The sequence below is a fragment of the Lepidochelys olivacea genome (assembly GCF_965140295.1).
Source record: "Lepidochelys olivacea isolate rLepOli2 genome assembly, chromosome: 4".
Lineage (NCBI taxonomy): Eukaryota > Metazoa > Chordata > Testudines > Cheloniidae > Lepidochelys > Lepidochelys olivacea.
Genome location: NC_140414.1, coordinates 104,604,173 through 104,619,478, shown reverse-complemented (window position 1 = coordinate 104,619,478; position 15,306 = coordinate 104,604,173). Strand labels below are relative to the sequence as shown.

Genomic DNA, 15,306 nt, shown 5'->3' with positions numbered 1-15,306 from the left:
TATAAAGCTTTGCTGACATGCCTATTTCAGCTAGGAATTTGTAACCAAAAAAAAAAAAGAAAGCCTATGAGCAGACATAGGACAATGCTAACTCCTTCTTTTTCACCTGAAAACAAAGTAGGAGCTATTCCAGATCACAAAGCACAGTTTAATAAATAGGCTACCATATTCTGCACCTCTTGAAATATGAGTAGTTTTAAGATGTAGCCCCTCCAAGTGGGTATGGGCAGCAGTCCAGATAAAGAAATTTCTCCTAAATCACAGGAGCACGATCCCAGGGATTAACTCCCTATTCTTAGTTTGGTCTAACCTATTTGATTCAGTCTGCTGGTTGCTTTAATTTTGCTTCCTTTGATTTTCCTTCCCTAGCATCCTTTTCAGTCACCAAGAGTCACAAACGCCATGTTTGACAAACAAAAGCAGGTGACATTTTTCCATGGGAACAGAAAGCACTTTTCCATTATCATCATTAAGAAAAGGAGTACTTGTGGCACCTTAGAGACTAACAAATCTATTTGAGCATAAGCTTTCGTGAGCTATAGCTTATGCTCAAATAAATTTGTTAGTCTCTAAGGTGCCACAAGTACTCCTTTTCTTTTTGCGAATACAGACTAACACGGCTGCTACTCTGAAAATTAACATTGTAACTAATCTCTTGTTGATTTACACAGCTCTGAACAAAACCCCTAAAATCTAGCATTTTTCTGCTGTTCTGATTTTCCTACAGAAAGATATGAGGCTCAATCAGCAAAGCAATAACTAATCTGCAAATGTTCATGTTTTCACATACTAGCTGAATGACAATTTAAAAATCTACACTGGGTCTCCATCACATTAGTGCTGATTGTGAATTCTATGGGACAGGTACCGTCTTTCAGCTTGTCTTCACTGCCAGAGTTAGACTGGAGTAACTAGTGAGAGTGTCTACACCTGCGAAACACAAGAGCTATGCTGTGTATGTAACATATCTGCTATTTGCAGTGTACTGGGGTTAGCTAACCTATGTTAGGTAACCCAGGTCAAAACAGCATCGAAGACACAGCAATTCTGCTTTTAATTCAGGTTAGTAGCTTCTTTTTTCTTTACTTTTTTTTTTCCCCAAAGGGGGCGGGGGAGATATATACATACCTACTATTAGCCAATATCATCATTCCCAGAATGCCTTGTATTCATACAAACTTTACTCAGTGTAAAGCTTAATATAACCTCTATTAGGGTATCCAGAGATTTAAAAAATTTATCGCGATTAAATTGCACTGTTAAACAATAGAATACCATTTATTTTATTTTTGGAGGTTTACTACATTTTCAAATATATTACTTTCAATTACAACACAATACAAAGTGTACAGTACTCACTTTCTATTTATTTTATTACAAATATTTTCACTGTAAAAAACAAAACAATTTTTTTCAGTTCACCTCATACAAGTACTGTAGTGCAATCTCTTTATCATGAAAGTTGAACTTACAAATGTAGAATTATGTACCAAAAAAACGGCATTCAAAAATAAAACAATGTAAAATTTTAAAGCCTACAAGTCCACTCAGTCCTACTTCTTGGTCAACCAATCACCAGACAAACAAGGTTGGTTACAATTTGCAGGAGATACTGCTGCCTACTTCTTGTTTACCATGTCACCTGAAAGGGAGACCAGGCGTTCGCATGGCACTGTTTTAGCCGGTGTTGCAAGATATTTATGTGCCAGATGGGCTAAAGATTCATATGTCCTTTCATCTTCAACCACCATTCTATAGGAAATGCATCCATGCTGATGATGGGTTCTGCTCAATAGTGATCCAAAGCAGAGTGCACCGATGCATGTTCATTTTCATCATCCAAGTCAGATGCCACCAGCAGAAGATTCATTTTCTTTTAAAGTGGTTCGGGTTCTGTAGTTTCCGCATCTGAGTGTTGTCCTTCTAAGACTTATGAAAGCATGCTCCACAACTCGTCCCTCTCAGATTTTGGAAGGCACTTCAGATTCTTAAATGTTGGGTCGAGTGCTGTAGCTATTTTTAGAAATCTCACATCGATACCTTCTTTGCGTTTTGTCAAATCTGCTGTGAAAGTGTTCTTAAAACAAACATGTGCTGGGTCATCACCAGAGACTGCTATAACATGAAATATATGCAGAATACGGGTAAAACAGAGCAGGAGACATACAATTCTCCCGCAAGGAGTTCAGTCACTAATTTAATTAACACTATTTTAAGGAGAATAAATCAGCCTGGAAGCACATCCTCTGGAATGGTAGTCGAAGCATAGAAGGGGCATACAAATGTTTGGCATATCTGGCACGTAAATACCTTGCAATGCCGCTACAAAAGTGCCATGTGAACACCTGTTCTCGCTTTCAGGTGACACTGTAAATAAGGCGCAGGCAGCAGTATCTCCCGTCAATGTAAACAAACTTCTTTGTCTTAGCCATTGGCAGAATAAGACATAGGACTGAGTGGACTTGTAGGCTCTAAAGTTTTACACTGTTTTGTTTTTGAGTGCAGTTATGTAACCAAAAAAAAAAAAGAACCTGCATTTGTAAGTTACACTTTCACAATAAAGAGATTGCACTTCAGTACTGGTACGAGGTGAACTGAAAAATACTATTTCTTTTGTTTATCATTTTTACAGTGCAAATATTTATAATAAAAAATAATATAAAGTGAGCACTGTGCACTTTGTATTCTGTGTTGTAATAGAAATCAATATTGAAAATCTAGAAAAACATTCAAAATACGTAATAAATTTCAATTAGTATTCTATTGTTATAAGTGCAATTAATCGTGATTAATTTTTTTAGTTAATCGCGTGAGTTAACTGCAATTAACAGCCCTAACCTCTATCTTTTATATCTGTAGAATATGTCAGAAACAAGATATAAGTTCTACTGAGGCTTGCCAAATATGAACAGTGTGCTAGGTATCGCTAATACAATGTGCTAGGGATACTTGGTTGTCTTTGTACTGTGAAAAACAGGTATGAAACTAGATAAGAGAAGGGGATTGAGGTCTGTAATAATACAGTGGCATTTTCAGTCTGTTGTAAACAAAATGAATATAAATATGAGCAGAATTGAGTTCATTCTTTGGAACAGACAAACTGCTGAAAGACTGTTCTCCAGATGGGTAATACATGAACCAGTCTCTTTTTGCTGATTTATCTGTCTTTAATAAACTGAGCAATCTGACATCTCTTTAATGGACAACCTAAACCAAATCACTAATACTAGTAAGTGAACCGATTAGCAGCACAGAGTGATTGGATTAGCAGCTGATGAGCTGTGCTAACTCAACAGGTAGCCTGTAGCTGCATCTCTATTGCATCATTAGTATCACCCACACTCAAACTAGCTGGCTTGAGTTTAAACCACCACTTAACTCAAGCTATGGATTGTGTGTGGACAGGAGTCATGTGATGGATAACACCAAGTGATACCTCAAGCCAACACAGCAGTGAAGACAAGCCTAGCTCTATATTGCCCTGATACAGCAGCACCTAATCCCAGTTAAGTAATACAAATATAGATTCTACTGTGATTACTGCAAAACAATAGTGCAGATGCAAAAATGGTATCCTTGAAATTTGAAGTTTTGCTTTTCCCAACAGAGATGGGAAAGATAAATACTTTTACAGTAGCAAGAGGAAGGAGAATACCATGTTATGTCTTCACATATATACGGTTTACAAGTAGGAAAAAAAGAAAGGTTAAAAAGAGCAGGGAAGAGAGAACAAGCTACTGAATAATATTGAATAGCACATTTCTATGTACAGCAGCCAAATCATTATTTTGGATCAATGAATTACAATACCAGTTTTTTCAATCCTCAATTGTATGTATGTGAGAAAGAAATGATAGGTTACGTAAAGTTAGACCTCAGCAAGTAAATTCAGCTTGCAAGGCTAACCTAGCAACCTACTAATTAAAGTAAAAACTAGGCAGAAGTCAAAAGCAGAGAGATCGAACAAAAGTAGCACTGCCTTTGTGGGGAGACTTGATCTCATTCCTCAATTAAACTATCTTTGTTCTTGCTGTATGGAGAGCCAAGGGCAAAATTTGTTCTCTTCTCTCTAGAAAGCTTGTAATACAGCAATATCAGGAAACAAAATGTAGTCATACCAAAAGTGTGACAGCAACTCAGAGTAAAAAGGCCAACAGGTATTATCCATCAAAGAGCAGAGGAATTACCCCAGACAAGTTAAGATTTCTTTCCCAGTCTGTACTGCAAATATTCATTTATATAGCAGGATACAAAAAAATAACAGTCAAAGAAAATAATGTTCAAGGTCCTGATTAAAAAAAAAATGTATTTACACAAGTTAAAAAGGGAAAATTATTCTAAAACTTTAAAAAGAGCAATGATAAGTTATAACTCCACGTGTTACCGTTAAGAGAGCATCCCAGGGCTTCCATAAATACTTATTTCTGACATTACCTTTCAGACTACAATTAAAACAGGAAAAAAAAAAATCTCTGCCAGGCAAATGACTAACATTTCAGAACTGAGATAATAATCCAATAGCCAACACAACAGATGGGACTGAGAAACTTTTGCTGTTATAACGCCTCATTTTCAAACACATTGCTTTCATCCACAAAGAAGTTTTTCAGAAGCTTTTCATGACTGTTCTGTGTAGAAAAAGCAGCGTGTGTATGCGCGCACGCGGACGCAAGGTCCCAATTCCTTCAGCCATTTTTGAGTAGACCAAGGCTAAAAAAATCCACTTTATTTGTGTTTAAAAAAAAAAAAAAAAAACTAACCAAAAGATCTGAAGTCTGAAAGCTAAAACCATTAAAATAGTTTTAAACATGAACAGTCTTTGCTTGGTTTTGAAAGAAAAACAAAATTAAAAAAAAATCTGTCAAACTGTAGCTTTGTTAAATCAAAAACATCTTCCCTTCAAGCAAATTCATATCTACAAGGATTAAAATTTTACAGTAATGAGCACAGAAATAAAACTGATTGGACAGAGGCACCTTTTAGATAGACACACTGTAGCTACAAGTGCTTCTCTTGAAGTGCAGTTTTTAAGCACTGTTTAAGATGAAAACACTGAACTTTACAAAGCTTTTGCCACTTAATCGAGACCAACACCATCTCCCCTAAAATCGTATATTTCAATTATATGATCATTAGGATCAAACATTAAATTCACATTTCCTGAACTCAGTCCTTGTGCCACTGAATGCTACTGGATTCTGACACCAGAGCCAAGGAATTCTGAACTAAGATGGTGCACCCAATCTACTTTTAGTACACTCGACTGCTAATTTCACAGAGGTATCAATTCCTTTTAACACACAGGTGGGCAAACTTTTTGGCCCGAGGACCACATCTGGGTGAGGAAATTGCATGCAGGGCCATGAATGTAGGGCTGAGACAGGGGGTTGGGTGCGGGAGAGGGTGCAGTGTGCAGGAAGGGGCTCAGGGCAAGGGGTTGGGGCAGAGGAGGGGTGCAGGAGGTGGCTCAGGGCAGGGTGCAGAGAGGAGTGAGGGACGTGGCTCAGGGCAGGGGATTGGGGTGCAAGAGGAGTGCAAGGTGCAGCAGGGGGCTCAGGGAAAGGGGTTGGGGTGCAGGCAGGGTGCAGCAAGGGGCTCAGGGCAGGGTATTGGGGGTGGGGTGCAGGAAGGGTTTGGGGTGCGGGCTCGGGGTGAGGGCTCCAGCCCGGTGCCACTTACCTGGAGCCTGCCCTGGCCCCCCCACTGTTCCCAGAAGCAGCCAGCACCACGTCCCTGTGGCCCCTAGGGGTTGGGGAGCAGAGGGCTCCACGCACTGCCCTCACCTGTGGGTACCACCCCCGAAGCTCCCATTGGCCACAGTTCCCCATTCCCGGCCAATGGGAGCTGTGGGGGGAGGTACCCACAGGCGAGGGCAGCGTGCGGAGCCCTCTGCTGTGGGCCCCCCCGGGGCCAAAGGACATGGTGCCGACGGCTTCCGGGAGCAGCGTGGGGCCTGCAGCACCACAGGGGTGGCAATCCCACAAGCCAGATCCAGCCCATAGGCCGTAGTTTGCCCAGCCTTGTTTTAACACCATGCAGATACCTTTATTAGATAGGCATTTTAAGTGCACGTGAATTAATTATCAGTTAAGAGAGCGCATTTCACTGGCCCTGTACTCCCAGGATACTTACCTGTCCCCACAAGAAGTGTGAACTCATGCTCTCTATTTTATCTTTAAAATGTGCACAGGAAATTGACTTGCAAAAACTGCTCATAAAAGAGTAAACTGGCAGTTAAAATTTGGGAAAAAGATTCTTATGGCAAGATTAACTGTGCCACACTGTACACATGTAAAATTTTCTAGTCCTGCATTTCTTGTTATGTTTATATCTCAATATATTATTGTTTATGCTTTTACATGCATCACAGAACAAACATGTGCAACATAGAGCCAAATTACCTAATATAAGAAACGTGCATTTTCTGTAATTTTAACTGTACAACCTTAATTCGTTTTTAGCATTTAATTATAAAAATTAATAGTTTTAAATAACTCAAGGTCTCAAATATCTATACACAAGGTTTCGGATCAGGCCCATGAAGCTACTCCAAATGGTCAATTTTTGAGACCCTGCTCCGTCAACTATTTCACTTGCAAACTGAATTTCTCATGTTGCTTTCTCCAACTATGATGCTTTGATTAGCTTCATGTGCCATCAGCCTCCACCTCAAACCTCGCTTTGCCTCCAGCATTTATAATGGTGTTAAATATATTTTAAAAAGTGTTTAATTTATATGGGAGGAGGTCACACTCAGAGGCTTGCTGTGTGAAAGGGGTCAAACAAAAGTTTGAGAACCACTGACAGTACTTTATTCTTTCTAAGCACATCATCCAAATTACTGTTGTTTATACAGATCCTATGCCACTGTGAAAAGCAAAACGCTAGTTCTATACAAATTGCAATTCTAACATGGAGACGTAAGCAAAAACATGAATGAATTAGTACATTCCAAACTAATAAAACATTAGTTCACCATGGTGTAAAATACACATCAACTGGTAGCCCATCTAAGGGCACAATTTGTTGGAGGTTTGTGACACACTGTACCTCAGGGGAACACCCTGCACCCCCACGTTCACCCTTATAATATGATTGTGTGGTATCCAATGCAAAGTTTGTCAGGTCAGGTGTCTTCAGAAGGCTCATGATGCACTGAGCATTGTTGTTATAGTAATGTTATAGGTTGTAATTTCATGTGTATAGTTATGAGGCTGAAAATGTGTCCTCATGGCTTAAAACAATCCCAGGCAAAACTCTCCAGGAGCAGAGGGGCAGTTCACACCTCATCAGGGCACATATGGGACAAACCCAGCCCAGCCTCACAGGAACGAAAGGACACTAGCCTAGGCAGCAACAAAAGCTCTGCTGGACTCTCGAGTGAGTCACCCCCACTTCCCTTGGTCAGTTTGGGACTACAAGGAGGAAATGCTCACCCAACTCTGAAGGGGGAGGGGGGGAGGAGGAAAGGCGCAAAGCCAAGAAGGAAGAACAAACATGATAAAAGAGAGACGTTTACCCTCTCTCTCTTCCACCTCCATCTACAGACACCACTACCAAGCAACTGAAACACTGATCAAAGGGGAGTGCCTGGCTGAAGGGCAACCAGCCAGCCTGTGGTAGAAGTATCTAAGTTTGTAAGCGCACTGAAAGCGTTACAATCAGCTTAGAATGCATTTGGCTTTTATTTCATTTGACCAAATCGGACTTCTTGTGCTTTGACTTATAATCACTTAAAATCTTTTGTAGTTAAATTTATTTGTTTATTCTACCTGAAGCAGTGTGTTCGGTTGGAAGCATGTCAGAGACTCCACTTGGGATAACAATTTATTTGTTAAATTGATGAACTCATATAAACTTGCAGCATCCAGCAGGCATAACTAGACACTGCAAGACGGCGGTTCCTAGGGTTGTGTCTGGGACTGGAGATATTGGCTAGTGTCATTCGGTTGCACAATCCAAGCAGCCGCTGGCCAAAAGTGCTCACTCACGTAGCTGGGAGCAGCTTACATGCTACAGGTTGTGCGTGAACAGCCTGGGAGTGGGGGGTTCTTACAGCAGAGCAGGGTAAGGCTGGCTCCAAGAGTCGAGGATTGGAGTGACCTAGCAGACCACCAGTCCAGATAACACCAGGGGGAACATCACACGGTTACACTAGGCTCTCCTCCTTTCTCAAAACTCTCACTCGGGATGAATTTCTCTTACCTATTGCTATCATATCAGAAACAGCTCTCTTCATTTCTAACCTCCCTCTCTGCTAATGCCCAATGAAAACCCTTTTGCTGGACAGCAGGACTGTCAACAGCAGAAGTCAGCCAGCCAATCACCACCCTACTTGTGCATCTCTAATGTGGCCATCATAACTGACCTGGAGATTACGATTACAGTATTTAAATTTCCACATGCACTAAATACATATCTACCACACTCTGTAAGAGTTATTAGTGAGTGAATGCCAAATTAGAAAAACAAACCTTAGATATCAATACATCAAACTAGATGGGTTTATTACTTTAAAAATCCTTACTATTTAAACTTTAATAAAAGTGAGGAGACTTCACAGAAGGAATAAAAAAACTATATAGATAGTAAATTTCTTCAGGTTTTCATGGTAGGACCTAGGAAATACACCCTGGCAGTGCATCATAGCGCTTATGTTAATTTTTTCTAAATACCCTTGTTCCTGTAATTCGCAAGAGAGCTCTATTAGACTCATAGACCAAATATCAACTACATTAACTGTTAAAGTTCATCAGGTGCTTTAAAGACTAAAAATTAATAGCAGTATTTAATATCTATCAAAAGGTAGGCAAAGAAAAACCCTAGTGCTGAGTCTCAGAGCCCAGGTCAATTGACTTGGGCTTGCAGGGCTCCAGTTACAAGTGTAAAAATAGTCTAGAGTTCACACTCGGGCTGGAGCCTGTGCTCTGAAACACTGCAAGAGAGGGGAGTCTTTGAGCCCATGCTCCCACCCAAGCAAGCATGTCTAGACTCATTTTTTAGCGCAGCAGACTGAGCCCTGAGAACCTGAGTCAACTGAACCAGGCTCTAAGACTCAGTGCCACAGGTTTTTCTTTGCAGTGTAGACACACCCTAAGGTACATATATGACCACCATTACCATCATATGTCTCACAAATGTTAATGTATTTATCTTCACAACGCCCCTCTTAGATAGGAAAATGTTGTTATTACCCCCATTTGACAGAGAAATGAAGCAGAAAGACTAAGTGACTTGCCCAAGGTCACACAGGAAGTCTGTGGAAGAGTGGGAACCCAGGTTTACTGAGTTCGAGGCCACCATCCTAACCACTGGACCCTCCTTACTCTCCACTGAATTTCAAAGTTCAAATTCTGTAGGGATCTTATTTTTGTCTCTCTCTCTCTCACACACACACACTCTCTCTCTCAAGAGGTACTTTTCAACTGCGGACAATCCTACCCACCCACCAGCATGGTTACTTAGTTCTTTAGATTTAATTGGAATTGTATATTAATGCTGTAAAGCACCAGCGTAAAAAGTGTGACCTTTTTAAGTACCACTAACACAAAAGCAGCTTTTACTAAATTATGTTTTGCCATACTCACAAGCATTGTTGCAATCACTACACATCCACAAGGATATCGTCTACATAGTTATCTATGTTAGTAGTCAGGTATACATTAAGATCCACATACACAAAAACAAACAAAACAAAAAAAATCCACACCACACACACAGTTCTTGCTAACTAGCAATCCCTGACGAAACCAGACCAGGTTCAATGCAGCATAATAATAGGTCATCTTCTACAAACAAAGCTCAAGGTCCCATACTTCATTAAACAGTAAAAAGTAAATGTTATTTAACAGGTACAAGAAGTATTTGTATTTCTCCCAACTTACTGGACTGTTTTACCAGAGATAATGGTTAGCAATGGAGGCATTTATAAATAGCTCTTCCTTTTCCTGTTACTTGTAAGACTAATGGTGTTCTGTCCTTGATAATCAATAATCTAAATGAACGGAGCTTGATTTTACCAAGTACACAGCAATGATGAAAAATATTTGTTATGGGATTAGAACAGGTAAACCTAATGGTCTGTACAGCACGAAAGCAACAGTAAGATAAATAGAAAAAAGTTAACCATTTCATTAATCCAATCATTTACTCTCTTCTACAAAACAATGTAACTTTTAAGTCATAGCATTTGTCATATAAATCAAATCCCAAAAAACAGAGTTAAACAGCAGAAACAGAAAGAAATTTAGAGGGATAGGCAAAGGACGAAAGACAAACTTCAGAGGAGATGGGGGGGAGAGGAGGAAGGGTGAAGAGAAAGAGAGAGAAAAACAACAGAACTATGCTTAGGCTATTTCAGACAAATAATTGCTACAAATAAGGCTGTCACACCAGCAGTGGTAAGGCTGCATGAACAAACAGAAACAAGACTGATATTACACAGAAGGAGTGAAGAGACAACTTATGACATAGGAGCAAGTCCATGAAAGTTTTAAAAACAAGGGAAATACTTTTGAACTGAATGGATTTGGGTCTGTACTTTTAGGAAAATATATTTAAATGTGAACAACAATATCTTGATTACACCAACAAAAGTAACGCTAGTTTTGTCTGACAGTTATTGTCTTAATGTGTAGGCGAATTAAAATATGCTCAACTGGCTATAAAACATTATTCAGTTCCAATGAAATGGAAAAATGAATCACACACATACTAGCAAAAAAAAAAAAATATGAAATGAAATGTTAACCCTTGTATAAAGAAATTGCTTTAGTCATAGCCTAAGTCAACCTTACTCTGTGTGTACCTAGAACTCACTAGATAAGGGTAACCTTGAGCTGCAGTTTTCAGGGATTTCACTATTAACCTTGACCAATGTTCCTATTGTGTCAGATGCAGAAAAGCTTGATCACACCACCTCGTTACATAACAAATCTAAAAATGAACCATTTCCACCTGCTCTCCAAAGAATCTGATTAGGCATCTGTTCTTGAGTCAAAGCCATCAAATATCTTTATAAATGTGGAAAAAATATCTAAAATCATTCTGGTAAAGTTTGCAGATGACAAAAATTGTTAAAGGGTAAGTAAAGGTTAAGTGAGGTCAGTTATGTGCATAGTTTCATATATGGATAGCTTAGTAAACTGGGCTCATTTGAACAATGAGTTTTAATACAGCTAAATGACAGGTCATGAATTTAGGAAGAAAGAATGCAGGTTACACTTACTGAATATGGGACTACATTCTTGAAACTGACTCTAAAAAGGATTTGGAGATAATCAACTGAACAGGAGCTCCTAGCCCCCATTCCTCCCTCCCATTCTCCACCTACCAGATTTGGAAGGGGGAGCTCAGGACCTCTGCCTTGCAGCAGGGTAGGGGCTTCTGCCCAGCAAATTGGGGGGTCGGGGGCGAGGAGCCATCCTCAGAGCTTCTGCACCATGGGGTGCACCTGCCGGAGCTTGAGGCTTCAGCAGGAGTGGGGAAGCCCCAAGCCCCAGCAGGCGTGCCCTGGCTCTCGAACTTCTGAAGACTGTTGTATGTGGCTCGGAGGGTAAGTTCAGCCACCCCTGGTACATGGTATTGAGACCATTAGTGAAATACTGTACTCATTCAGTTCTGTGTCCACACTTAAAAAAAAATTGGAAAGGACTCAAAAGAGCTGCAAGAATGAGTTGAGGTCTGAAAAATGTGCCTTACAATAAGAAACTCTATTTCGTTTACTTAGAAGGGGATTTGATCATGATATCTAAGCAACTGCATGGGGAGAAGTTTCTGATGGTAGTAAGCTCTTAAAAATACAAAGCAAAAACATAACAAGATCCAGTGCTTGGAAGCTGAAGTTAGATACATTCAACCTGGAGAGAAGGCATAATTTTTTAACAGTGAGGGTAGTTAACCATTTCCACAACTTAATAAGAGACACTGTGAATTTGAGGTCCTAAAAGATAACCTAACCAGAAGTTATGAACCTAATACAAGAATTACAGGATGAAATTCTATGATTTTTGCTGTACTGGCAGTCAGAGTACAATGACTATAACTGGTCATTTTCTGGCCTCAAAAATCTGTGAACATGTAGTTTTCCTAAACAATAACTGCACTAAAAAATTATGCAGCAAAAAGCCTTGTTTAAAAAAAAAAAAAAAAGGTCTGGTAAAGAGATAAGCTTGGTAAAATAATATGTGGTTCAAGTTGGGTACTTTTAGGCTTTACAGTAGGGAACATTAATTAACCACCATACACAGTTTCAAGCGCAAAAAAACTGAGGTACACCAGCAAGTAAACAAATCGAAATTTTAATATACTTCCACTTTAGGTAGTTTCCACTTTAGGTAGTTCAGTGTACTGAATTTGAACGTTGACATATTATTTACAAAAGGGGTTTTTCATATTTCAAAAAATTAATCCTACCTGCTTCTGCTGGAATCAAATGAAATAAATACGCTCCTTAAATTTTAGAGTACTTGCAATTACACTATTGTCAAGTGCTTCTGCTATCGACTACTTTGTATTGTGCCATTTTTTTCATAACAGTTCTTGTTTTAACTTTAAAAAAGTTGAAAATAATTTTATTTTAAAAATGGGGGAAGTGGAGGGGAAAAGAGTATAAACATTGTAACCTTGGCTAGAAATGTGCATTTTGGTTTTTGGGTTTGTTTGTTTGAAGAAGTATATTGTCCAAAAACATCATTTTGCTTATTATCAGAAAAAAAAAAACATCATAATTAAATTACCAGAAATATAAAACAAAATACAGGTAGTGCTATATATGCTATGAACATGCATGTGTTTTATTAAACATATTATAGATTGTTATCTAGAAAATATATTAATCTAATAGGTATTTTACTTTGTGTAACACTGACAGTTTAAGCTTTCAATAGGACATTAATTTAGCAGGTATTAATTTTAAAAAATTATTTTGTTTTAGACAATACACACAAACCCCAGTCTTTCAACAATAATCCAGCTGTCTGGAACTTTTAGAAGCTCCATGGCAATATAATTAACATTCTTACTTGGATAGCAGAAATGATTTCAATACAGTGTAATCATATCAGTTGAGCCAAATTTCTAGTTGTTTTTAAGAGTATTCAGGCTGCATCTTGTTGAAAAGGTACTGCCATTCGAGAGGGATGGGTAAACTGTCACTCTTGTACTTGCTTTCTAACTTGATTGTGTTCTTGTGTGTATATCAAGATCTTCTCTACAGCATGCTTTGCAAACACTGGGAAGAGACTTTCCCAGTTTTAATTGCCCACATCCATGCATTAAAAGGTTTGATGTATACCTAGCACTACCTTAACCAGCTTACGGGGCTGATCCAACTCCCACTGAAATCAACAGAAAGATTTTCACTCACTGATGTTAAAGGAAGTTAAATTAGATGTCTGACCTCTGGAAATAAGCCGAGAGGTTTGAGGGCAGGTTGTATAGAAAGTGACTGTACTTAAGATGTGAGAAAAGCCAGTGCAGTTATAAGATACGGATGTCAAAAGAACATGGTTGACTCATTTGTCTCTAATGTGACAACTTCTCAAGCTTTGCCACCTGTAAACAGCCTTAACTGTGTAATATAAATATTATGAGACTGTACATACAGTAGAACCTCAGAGTTACAAGCACCTCAGAAATGGAGGTTGTTCATAACTGAACAAAATATTATAATTGTTCTTTCAAAAGATTACAGCTTAACATTGACTTAACACAGCTTTGACACTTTGCTATTCAGAAGAAAAATGCTGCTTTCCTTTTCTTTCTTTTTTTTAGTAGTTTACATTTAACAGTACTATACCGTATTTGCCTTTTTTGGGGGGGAGGGGTCTCTACTTTTGCCTGATTGTGTACTTCCAGTTCCAAATGAGGTATGGGTTGTCTGGTAGGTGCGTAATTCTGGTGTTCGTAACTCTAAGGTTCTACTGTATAATCATCATGCATATTTATGAATTAATTCTAACAGCCTTGTACTTTAACCCCTATGAGAAAGATATGAAGGAGCACACAAAAGCTTTGTTTATATAGATATATTCCATTTCTAATTACTGACGATGGCTAAAAGATTACCTGTGCTACATTTTCAGTAGAGACAGACTACAACTGATGTCATTTAACTACATTACTTAATAAATCACATGCAAGCAGATTGACAGTTAGGAGCTACAGTTTTAAGACTTTTAAGAAGCAGCAATTATTATACTACACTTATAAAGGAATCTGCTACAAGTTTCATATTCTCAACTGCCAAGTATTTTTTTAATCATTGCTAGAAGGGAGATAGTTTATCTTATTGTTCTACTTCATAAATAATCTTGCAGCATTCACATTCCTGGGTCTCATCTCTCTACGAATAGGGCAGAACTCTTCTAGTTCTTAAGGTTGTTTGACCCATAAAGAAAGTGGTAGCAAACAGGAACAGGAGTCACTATCCCTAACAGTGGTTAAATACCACCCAAGATTAGCCACTGCCATTAGAACCTTGCAGTTAGATCCTGGTTTTACCAGGAGGTAAATGCTCCACAAAGAAAAATAAGCTAATCACAAAACAAAACTGAAAACTTAATGCCTCAAAAAGTAGAACAAAAAGCCCACAGAAGTTTAAAGACAAGTCACAATCTCAAAGTTCCCCTCCAAACTCTGAAAGGAAAGGATGAGTTAGTAGGAATTCTGCAAGATGTGTTCTATGTAGAAACAGAAGGTAAAGTAAGCAGATCCGCCTCCTCTAAAGGTACCATCTGGGCACAATTCTTACTCCTGGAAAACAAATAGCTCAGGGATATCCCAAAAGTGCAATCAGAACAATGGCAACATCGAAAACAAATAATGCCAAACCAACAACAAACAAGACACTCTCTCATACGTCATCTACAAACAGATATATATTCTGAACAACAAACATGCAGCCTTAACTCTAACCATAAATATAATTCACCAAAGTGCACACACATGCAGATTCAAATTCTGTAATTGCCAGATAAAAGTTACTAGCAAATTTAGAACAGAATAACCTTAGAAAATTTAGAACAAACAACAAAGATCACCCATGTGCATAACTCTTCATAAAGACTACAGAATTGACTGTAAAGTCTGAAGTCAGTGGTTAAGTTCAGGGAAGGCAACTGACTCCTACTCACCACGTCTGCTCTTCAGGACCAAAAAATTTAACAACTTAGGAAGCTGAGATACAGGACTGAGTTTGCATGAATGGTATTTTTAAAGTACTACTATAGAAGAATTGTACTGTTATCAGCTTTCCTAACATCAATCTTCCTAATACTCTGATAGCAGATGGATTAATACTTTGAC

The 15,306-nt window shown here is 38.7% G+C and overlaps 1 protein-coding gene across 3 annotated transcripts in view; it reads right to left on the bottom strand.

Moving 5' to 3' along the window:
• Positions 1–15,306, bottom strand: part of RFC1 (replication factor C subunit 1) — a 73,048-nt gene that overhangs the window by 42,986 nt on the left and 14,756 nt on the right. The gene's annotated exons all lie outside the window — the stretch shown is intronic.